Raw genomic sequence first — 10,692 nt, 5'->3', positions numbered from 1 at the left:
GGTGCGCATAAATAGTAAGTAGAATATAGGTCACTGGAGGATCAACTTATCTCCCTCGGTCCATTTGTCTAAATCAGTGTTCGAAGGATAAGGTGTCTCCATGACCTCTCTAAGTGCTAGGTTCACACACAGAAGACCAGCAGATTATGTTCAAGTGTTTACTCTCCAACTACTTGGCACCAGGTTGCAAAGTTTAATCTTCAGGAGATCCATCAAATGCGCGCTGATGATGATTCCTAATAAAGATGAAGTAGTTCCACCGTGCCACTCAGTTTTTCGGCATAAATCGAATTTAATTGAAGGATAAAACTACTACCCAGAATCCACCCAAAACTGTTTAATTATTTACACTGGTTTAAAATGTTGAACAGAGAATTAAACATAAACAGGCATCTTTTACCCAAATGACTTCTAACAGCCCATGAATTTCTTTTTGTTTTGGTGCTCATCCTTCCACGAGTTCCCCTCAAAAGATTCAAAAATCCCTGCCACTGTCTCTCCTGTGTCCTGAAAATGACAACCACCGTTTCTGGGTAACCATACTCCTCCAAAGAAACAGCGGTGAATACATTTGGGACACAGAAATATATTCAAGAGACCTAGCATGAGCCCCTAGTATTTTGAGAACAGAACTGCTCATTATATCATCGCTGGCCATCATCAGAACATCATTTCACGAAACCAAATCTTAGAGTGAGCAGGGGAAATTGCCGTACAATCCCGAATGAAGTAAAACATCACCATTTACACCTACAGCAAAATTTAACATAGATGAACGATTTTACTAACCACCAAAGTTGGAAAATCGGACAAACCGATACCACCGATATCCAAACATATAAACTGCGCTGCCTGAACAATGCCAAAATCTAACCCTGTGATGGGATTCAGGTCATTCATTCGCTCAGTTCTGTTGGCACATAATTTCACTTTTCTTGGTAAAAGAACGCAGATGTTAGCTTTGAGATAAAAATGGTTTATGCCAATTATTTCAATCTGGGGAATTCGGCGTTTCTTTTCTTGATCCTGAGTCGTCTTGCTCCAGTGTAAACCTCTGTCCAACGCGTATCTGGTTCATGCTATACGGACAGTGTCACTGTGAGACTCCAAGCATCGGTCACAGCTGCTGTTCTTTTCCATATCACTGGAACAAAAGCTTAAGAGGTCTTCACATATTCCTAACATGTCTCTACACTATATGCAAAGGACAATTACCCCAACGGAGTACTAATTGGAAATACCTCGAATAATATTCTAAAACAAGTCAGTTGACAATAGCGCCTGGATCAAACGGTAAAATATCCAGCACGGTAATTCACTGGAAGCCGACACGCTCAGTAACGTACCCAAAATATACTTCTTCAACACGTCCAAATGGCGTAAAACGTGTAGTTATTATTCCTAGTCGTTTGCGTTGGATATCACTGAGCGTGAGAAAGGAATAGTCCGTTCTGGTTACACGGTGAAGAAATGGTCTGAAAATTTTCGGCGAGTGGTTAACAAGACCAATCAATAAACCAGAAAGGCAGAGGGATCATAGATTTAAAGCTTCACTCGCCACAATTTGTGGGCCAGCGACCTGTGACGTAATCCACATGACGCCAAATTCCTGTGCAAAATATGAATGCTTTTAAAAGAACAATATTGTTAAAAGACACCTTGTAAAGGTAAGCGGTTTTTCGTCGCAAAACTTCCCATTGTTAATGTACACTGATTTTATTACGGATATTTTCATGTGGTATATACTGAAAAGATAGGCGACGTAGTGTGGAAAACCAAATCCCATATCAGGCAACTATATCGCAACACCGAAGATGCGGAAAAGCTGAACAAAATAGAGCTAGTTCACTGGATATATGCCTTCCGGTAGTAGTTGCCTGTCTATCGCATTTTTAACCCACCTAAAAGTGGATCATGACAAATCATTAATGTTTAGAATACGGTCTATAATGGATTAGCATATTCCGGAAGTGAAACGCCACACACTTATTACTGGTGCGATTTAAGTATCGCCCCCGCCTCAAACGGCTACAGACTGCGTAAAAATTACATATGATAAAACTCAGAAGCTACACGAAGGTTTAAACAGAACAGAAAGTCATGTAACTGCTTATACTAACTGGTGGGCATAGGCCAGGCATACAAATTTCCCCAAGAATAACATATGGACGGTGGAAGGTGACAGTTTACGCGTCGAACAGTAGGCACGAAGCAGATTTGAGAATCATGTAAGTTTTGATGCGAGGACGAGGATTTTAATGCAGTGACTGGTGTTCGAAGCGATGTAAGTCGCAAAGCATCCCGGCGTGAATAGAATAAACAGACAATAACTGGCGATGATTTGGACATTTGCGTTGTCATGCAGTGAAGTGCGCCACAGTGAGTTGTCTGAGTGTAATTTGCAAGACCGAGGCCGATTGAAATCCGTCTTGTTTCCCTTACGCATACCCTAGCTGTGCTAGCATCCGCACAGATAATCAAAATTTGTCACCAAATTTCAAATGGAACATCCAATTAGAGCGCCGTGAACCGGGAAATCAAGACCTTAGATTTGATTTGAAATAGCGATAATTTTTCTATCAGTCGTCTACACTAAGTAACAGTAATTAGACACTCAAACCTAGCGGTGATTATGTTGGTCGGCAGTAAGAACCCTCACGGATTATTTCCTCGTCTGTCCCGAGATCAGTCAAGTTGGCAACCTTTTAACCTGACCTGACGAAATCCTTGTCACAAAAGTAGAGCCTTGCCAAACGTCAAGTCTAAAGATTTTATATCAAAATATTTGAAAAAGTGTTGGTTTTGTTTCAGATCACAGACCGCCTCGGTGCTTTACAAGTGCGCGATAAAATTATTTTCACTGCAGACGGAATTAATGCATCCCTATAAACAAGAACAAAGAGTTCAATCGGAAACGTTGAATCCTTATCAGGAGAACCACAAGATTTTTCCAGCTTACTCAGACACCAACAATTTCGACATAAATACAGATCACGGGGAAACGACCACTACGGGGCCATGTGGTTTGACAGTTATTTCTGACAATAATCTGTCATGCAAAGTGTCGTTCTTTATAAGTGTATGTGAACTACCTGTCTCCCATTTCCATCGCTTACTTGGAGGTGGTCCCAGATACCTATCCGTATTTTTTTCTGGAACCAGAATGAGTTTTTGTTCCAAGTCCAACCTGCGGATGGATGCCACACCTAGTTGCTTTTCTTTTACAAAAAGGGTAACCATAAATCGGGCTTGTGTAGCTCTACAGATGCAAGTTTTAAATACCCATGAATGCTTGATCCGGCAGTGCTGCCTTTCAGCTTCGAGCCGAAAGAAACAGTGATAACAATAGTAGTACCAGAACTGCTTACTTAAGATACGATTAGTTTCGGCTCATTACAAACGAACAAGATATGGGATTAAAAACCACCATCGTTACAAATAAAATAGCAGATTCCATTGCTTATCCATCTACCTCAAAACTTCTTCACAACTACCAGTTTCGTTTTATAAAAAAAATCCGAGAATTCGATACTAGAACGTGTAACCAAAATTTCTGTGTGAACAAGAGTTGTCAAATTCAAAGACTTGAATAGCTAGACCATAGATTTCTGGGATAAGTATCAAACTGCTTTCGGCTTTCTGCACAGAGTAAGCTTTTACAGGATGTAAAACCAGATTTTTAAATCTTTCCCGTGGAAAAGTAATCAAGGTCAAACATTTCATAGATTTTTAGCAGTGATGGTCAGTAATAACTGTTGAGGAAGTAAAAAAGTACTCAGTTCCACAAATCCAGACTTCCCAAAGAATGTGCGATAGTTTTGCGGCGAAACATACCACTCATAAGCTTACTAAAAGGTTTAGCCGTATGTATTTGGCTCTATGTTGCGGCTCATTGAACAGTAGGCGCCTCCAAATTTCCGGAAGAAACAGATAGGTGACACTGCCCGAATGGGCGTTTTTAAGGACCTTATTGGTCTCGAAGCAAACGCGGAATAAAGGCGCACTGGTGCACAACAGCTTAATGCCAAAGCTCAGTGGAGGCAACAGGTTTCTGTGTTTGATGAACACCGATCATGTAAAAATTTTAATTTTGTTGAATGTCTCAGATCAGCTGTATGTAGGAAACATTACTTTTTTAGTTATCTTATCGAAAAAGCATTTCAATGAAGCGTTATATTCGGAAAATTTCCTGACTTACCTTGATCCTTGTCGTGAGTCCAACTTGAATTTTGCTATATTTATTTGTATTTCACTATCTGTTGGTGCCAGGAAAGTGAAAAGCTGTCGAACGTTCCTCGGATAGACACTCGGGAAACCAATCGATTGGATACTTCCTTCGCGTGCTCCATCATACCAGCTTATGTGATTGACATAGGTTGCGGATTCGACGACTTGAGAGGGCACTATAAAACATTACAACTGCAATAGAATTCATGTGGCGAGCATGTAATATCTGAAGATGGGAGACTAGGAGTTAGTTTTCAAGTGAAAGAATTCTGTACCGTGTTACGTTTCCTGGATATTTCGAAACTGAAGCAATAGAAAGTACAAGCAGAAAGTGCAATCTTGTATCTAATCCTCTAACTAACACCATATTCTAACCTTCCAATCATATAACAAGTGGGCTGACAAGTCCTTTTGCCAATCCCTAAAACAAGTTAGTGAAACGAAAAGAAACATCCGTGCGTACCACTAAATGGCACGAACTGATCTTACCAATATTTGATCAACCTCTGGGAACAGAGTGTTGGAGAGATTACTGGCGCTTAATCAATCTCTGTAGAGGTCAGTCATCAAATCACGCGTCACAAACGCTCAAACCGCGTGACAATTTCTGCCCCACTTGCAACCTTAGCCGAAAACTTGTACACTACGAATTCTCATCTATTTTTGTTCACGCGGCCACCAAATGCGTAACGCGCCAGGCTTATGAACTTCAACATATCAGGTCAAGTTGCATTCACGTCCGTGCAAGCATCAAACATGAAGGGACACCCCTCTCTTCACATTGCGCACAATAAATAGGTATACAACTAGACCCAACGCACACGCTCGCGCACACAGGACAGGAAGTCAACAAAGCTCCGCAAGTCTCCACGGACAACTGCGGAACACGTGTAGCAGCTACACCACAGAGAAGACACGCCCCGCGTCCGGAACTGCACTCAGAACTCTCAACAATTGTTTTCAAACGATAAGTCACTTTTTGGCTTATATTTTTCGCACTGTATCTATTTTTATCAAGTGCGCCTAACTGTTGTATTCATTACATTCTAGTAAGACAGACATTTGTTAGTGCTTGTTACCTTCTGATAATCAACTTAATTACGTCACAACTTCCTTCGCGTGCTCCGTCATACCAGCTTATGTGATTGACATAGGTTGCGGATTCGACGACTTGAGGGGGCACTATAAAACATTACAACTGCAGTAGAATTCATGTAGCGAGCATGTAATATCTGAAGATGGGAGACTAGGAGTTAGTTTTCAAGTGAAAGAATTCTGTACCGTGTTACGTTTCCTGGATATTTCGAAACTGAAGCAATAGAAAGTACAAGCAGAAAGTGCAATCTTGTATCTAATCCTCTAACTAACACCATATTCTAACCTTCCAATCATATAACAAGTGGGCTGACAAGTCCTTTTGCCAATCCCTAAAACAAGTTAGTGAAACGAAAAGAAACATCCGTGCGTACCACTAAATGGCACGAACTGATCTTACCAATATTTGATCAACCTCTGGGAACAGAGTGTTGGAGAGATTACTGGCGCTTAATCAATCTCTGTAGAGGTCAGTCATCAAATCACGCGTCACAAACGCTCAAACCGCGTGACAATTTCTGCCCCACTTGCAACCTTAGCCGAAAACTTGTACACTACGAATTCTCATCTATTTTTGTTCACGCGGCCACCAAATGCGTAACGCGCCAGGCTTATGAACTTCAACATATCAGGTCAAGTTGCATTCACGTCCGTGCAAGCATCAAACATGAAGGGACACCCCTCTCTTCACATTGCGCACAATAAATAGGTATACAACTAGACCCAACGCACACGCTCGCGCACACAGGACAGGAAGTCAACAAAGCTCCGCAAGTCTCCACGAACAACTAAGGTCCACGTGTAGCAGCTATACTGCAGAGAAGACACGTCCCACGTCCGGAGCTTCACTCAGGAACTCTCATCAAGTATCTTCAAACGGCAAGTCACTTTTTGGCTTATTCCACTTTTCGCATTGTATTTATCCTTATCAAGTGCACCTAACTATTGTATTCATCACATTCTATTAAGACAGACATTTGTTAGCGCTTGTTACCTGCTGATAATCAACTTAATTACGTCACAACTGGAGTAATTATACCTCCAACACAGGATCTTTTACTATAAGTTGACTTTTACCCCGATGTCCAATACCCTGAAACACTACGAAAAATAAGTAAAAAAATGGGTTGAACTTAATGCCGCTAGCCAAAAGCTGACCTGAATCGCTGCGATGGCTTATAGCCTCTGGTAGGACACTTGTAAGGTTGTTGGTCGGTATCACTTGGTTCTTGTTGACAAAACGATACGTTGCGGAAAATCCCCGATTCTGGCGCCCGTCACTGTTACTCACAAATGTTACAATCATATGCGGCCCATCCGACACGAACTGCTGTTGTACCAGTTTATTGTCACTGTGCCAAATTATCGTGGTTGTTCTCAGTGGAGTAAAGTTTTTGTTTGAAAAATTCGTAGAATGGGAACCATTCTCATTCAGAGTGGCATCATCTATTTTCAATAGATCACCCTCAGCACCTGATTGAACTCTGCAATAGAAAATATAAACCCCCGAGGAGGTGGTAATAAATTTCTGTTCTGTAAATCGGATCGGCAAACAAAATATGATCGTACCTATATTTCTAAAACTAACAGGTAATTGTGATTCATTTGCGACCATACCAGCATAGTGCGTGCTCCTTCAGGTGGCGATTCATCATTGAATTTAGCAGAATAGTGTTACAAAAAATCCCGCATATTACTGTCACCACCATCAAAATAACAGAAAGTATCGCTATTGCAACTATACTGTGCAGGTAGTTTTTCAGTAGTAAGGTTATCCACAATTTTCAATTGGAAATGTCGCTATGAGCATGATTTCTTCTTTTATTTCAAACGTTGACCCACCTTGAGAGATACATGGTCAGTACAGAAGCGTTCGGTATTTGGCGACTAAAAATGGCGATTCAGCTGGATGTAACGACAAAGTCCAAGTCGTTTGAGCTTTTCTGAAAATATCAAACGCTCCGGTTTGGATAGTTGTGCACATCTCAACATAAGATCACCATGAATTTATATACAGGTCAATGCAATGGTGTTTCGTCCAATCAACGTACTACAATATATCGACTATCGTATCAAATAAAGCAGGTGCAAGATATTCAGTTGAAGAATATCACAGACAAGATTTTGCTGGGGTTAGGCTGAGTTTCCTAATGAGTTCCAAGTAAAGCACCCCTTGTCGAAGGGCTTTTGAAGGGTTTTTAGAAACCTTATAAGTCGCGTTTTCCACCGAGAGAAATATATATATATATATATTTCTCTCGGTGGAAAACGCGACTTATAAGGTTTCTAAAAACCCTTCAAAAGCCCTTCGACAAGGGGTGCTTTACTTGGAACTCATTAGGAAACTCAGCCTAACCCCAGCAAAATCTTGTCTGTGATATTCTTCAACTGAATATCTTGCACCTGCTTTATTTGATACGATAGTCGATATATTGTAGTANACCAACCGGATCCCACGTTTACACTTATGTCACGCTGAAATAGCCGGTAGCTAGGCATACCTGCATTCAAGTTTGCTTGCCAATTATCACTCACCCTTACTCTTAGAGGCCAGGTGCTCTATTAACCAAGCTTACAAACCCTTGTCGACACTGCTCCGTACTTGTGACTGAAACTTCGGACATAATTCAGCACATTGCTTCCCAGTACATCAATGTTTGTTTGGTGTACGCGTAACAGAAAGTCGCATGTTTGAATTCTTCAGAAAGTCCAGTGGTTTTAGGACCTTATATAAAGCGCCAAGTTGAATTCCCACCTCGTATATGTGTTTTTTCACGTAATCTTCCCCTTTTTGCACCTGTCACATCCCTGTCACTAGCGGTCAACAATCTAAAATTGATATTCTTAACCGTCAATTTAGCGGATGTAAAATCGCTCCTTAATAATACTTATTACCAACTGCTCCAATAGTATGGAAGGCAACTTACTGTCATTGTATTACATAGCATCAACTCTTCACAATTATTTGGTGAACCGTCTACTTGGGTGTAGCCTCTGGACACACTTCACTTAATTTTTCGTTCTTCAACTGTGACCCACCTCCAAGATAATATGAAGATAAAACCAAGTTTTGAGTGAACAAGACGCTTCAATTATTCAGCTTTCTTGACGCATAGATTGTTTAAAAACCCAATGATGCGTAACACTGGTGTGCTACTCGCAGCTAATCAGGCGACAGTTTACAAAAGCTCCATTGTGTATGAGGGACATAGGGTAATTTGCTACCTCAAACCAGTTGTTAAGATGACACTGCAATGAGTTCCGTGCCACAGCCATATTTAACCGCGAAATATTTGAAAAACAAACTGCCAAGTTCAACTCCTACTTTCCAGTGTGATCCTGTGGTTCGTTTTTGGACAAACTAGGCATCGTTGTATCTCTAAAGCTTCCCTGAACCGTCGACATTGTGTTATTTTGGGTAGACATGTCGGCCGTTATTACAACACGGAAAGCCTCAGCTGAATACAGGGAATCGTACATTATTTGACGGTATTTTCTTTGGGTGCTAAACAGTCACCCCCCGAAGCCTCACGCGTTTCCAGAACTGCCGACACTTCGCAGTAACAATCTGTTATTGCCTGAAAAGAGAGTTTTCTTCACAGGTTAGCACTCATCTTGTCTTCTATTATAATACTTGGAGAAGCGAATAAGTATGGATCAGGTGAGCTACCCTAACTTGTTTAGAAAAATGCACGCGTTCCTCAGAAATGAAATCGATTGGTCTACACTGCACAAGCAAGAATAAACATCCTTTGGAAATTTTGCTATTGCAGATCCAAATCAAACCAAGTAGATTCCTTGTCAATGGAAATCTGCAACTTGTGTCTTGCAAGAGTAACTAAATCATCGTAATCCGAAAGGGAGCTTTTGAATCTATACAAATGTCATTTCGGTCCTCAATAACAAACTATAGCCGATTGAAATTTGGAGGCGAGCCATTGGTTCAATATCGTCATTTTTGTCAGTATCATCTTTACGAGGAATAACATTTTGCTTGTTTACATATTTGATCAGGATCACCTATATTGCTCTCAAACTAACGGACCCTTAAGTGTATTAATTGAATGAAGCAAGAGAGGCTACGTTCTCACGTCCATGGCCGTATAAGAATAGAATGCACTGCAACGCAACATTGTGGTTGGTACAGCTCACACCAGGAACATTTGTGCAGTTTTTATCAACGCCAGGTAGGTAGCCTGGGTTACATCGTACCTGTTTGTCTCACAGTTTCGTCTAGCATAGTCCAATTCTACTTTTAGACAAGCAAGCCCAGCAAAATATGAATGTTTCACTACGCGAGCTTACTTGCCTGCCAGATTTCCGACAAATTAATCGTAATCACGACAGCCGGTTGCAATATATTTCCGATTCAATGAACTTACCTTCTGTCAGATTTTGCTAGTTCTAAATCCACCAAGTTCATCATTACACGTTCGGTCTTGTCTCCAACGAAATAATATTGACAAACAACACCAGAAGGGTAGTTCTGAGGATAATCAGGGCTCTGAATCCTGCCGGTTATTGATGAAGGTATGGTATAACCCAGCGAGTGCGCCGATACTGCAAACTTGGGGCTGATAACTATCTGGTCACACACCGTGCCAGCAAGTTTTACAGCTTGCGTGACAAACTGAGCTGGAAAAAGATTAAACGGGCTGAAGAAGAATGGTTTTGTAAGAATACAATCCCCGTTTTGCAACCCAAAGATCTAAAGTTTGTTTACTGTCACTTGATAGTAGATTTCACTGCGATGATCATAAGGCTTGAAGTTGGCATATCATATAAACACAGCGCCTTGTGGAAGCAACTGTGCGGCTTCTCTTGAGTGCGAATATGAAAGAGTATTGTCAGGCACTCTGAACTACACTTACATCCCTTGATTCCGTCAACCTTGTTTTCTATTTCAACACAACCCCCCGTAATTGGTGAAATACATGTGTATGCAAATTTTCTGATGTTAACAGGAAAACTGGTTGAATCTCTCGGCAGTGATATTCTTCTTTGAAGAGTATGACAAACCAAGATGTAGCTAGATTGATTCGAGGTTTTAGTTAACGCTTGATTAATTTTCCAGTACGCGTGCCTTTTCATCGTTGTTTCTCTTAGTCGGTGTATTTCGCCTTGCCTAGGTGTAATTGTAGGTATGGTTGTATGATTTCTTGGACATTATAATAGCAGTTTATGCACACAAAATTCACTTAACGCTTTTCATATGTTTAACTATCAACCTCAGTATGGTTAGCTTTCTTTACCATTTGCTCACCTTTTCATGTACACTGTTAGCTCATACACATGTACCTTAATGAACGACACTGAAAGCATGAACTTGAATAACAACTGTGGATTTTCTCTCACTCATGTTTATCTGAT

The sequence above is a fragment of the Opisthorchis viverrini genome (assembly GCF_000715545.1).
Source record: "Opisthorchis viverrini unplaced genomic scaffold opera_v5_27, whole genome shotgun sequence".
NCBI lineage: Eukaryota > Metazoa > Platyhelminthes > Trematoda > Opisthorchiida > Opisthorchiidae > Opisthorchis > Opisthorchis viverrini.
This window is presented reverse-complemented; position numbering follows the sequence as displayed.